A 559-nucleotide genomic window follows, 5' to 3' on the forward strand; every position below is an offset into this window, starting at 1 on the left:
ATTCATATTCACTCTATTTTACTGTTGCTTGTTTGATTTTTGAGACAAGATCTCTTGTAGCCCAGACTGGCTTCTAAATCCCTATGTAGCTGAGGATGACTTTGAATTCCTAACTCTATCTCCCAAGTGCTAGGATTACAGATGTGCACCACAGCTTACAATACTTCCTGATTTTATGGAGTTGACAGTGAGTTGTGCAAGGTCACTGAAACTTTACAGCTTTTAAGATTTATTGCCCATGTACTTCTTCTATAGCAAGTTTTATATTTTCTCTTGTTTTTATGTGGATCAATGTCATTCACTCCTACTTGAAGAACTTCCTTCAGAAGCTTGGTGTGGTAATGCATGCTGTAATTCCAGGACTTGAAAGGCTGGAGCAGGAGGGTCAAGAATTTGAGGATAGGGACTGGGGAGACATTTAGCAAAGCAAGGACTTGCTGTCGAGGCTGACTATTAGAGCTCATCTCTCAGGACCCATCTAGGGGAAAGAGAACCAGCTGCACAGTGTCTTACGACATGCACATGTGCGCTGTGGCATGCATACATGCATGTGCACCCC

Source organism: Acomys russatus, chromosome 13 (assembly GCF_903995435.1).
Source record: "Acomys russatus chromosome 13, mAcoRus1.1, whole genome shotgun sequence".
NCBI classification, from domain to species: Eukaryota; Metazoa; Chordata; class Mammalia; order Rodentia; family Muridae; genus Acomys; species Acomys russatus.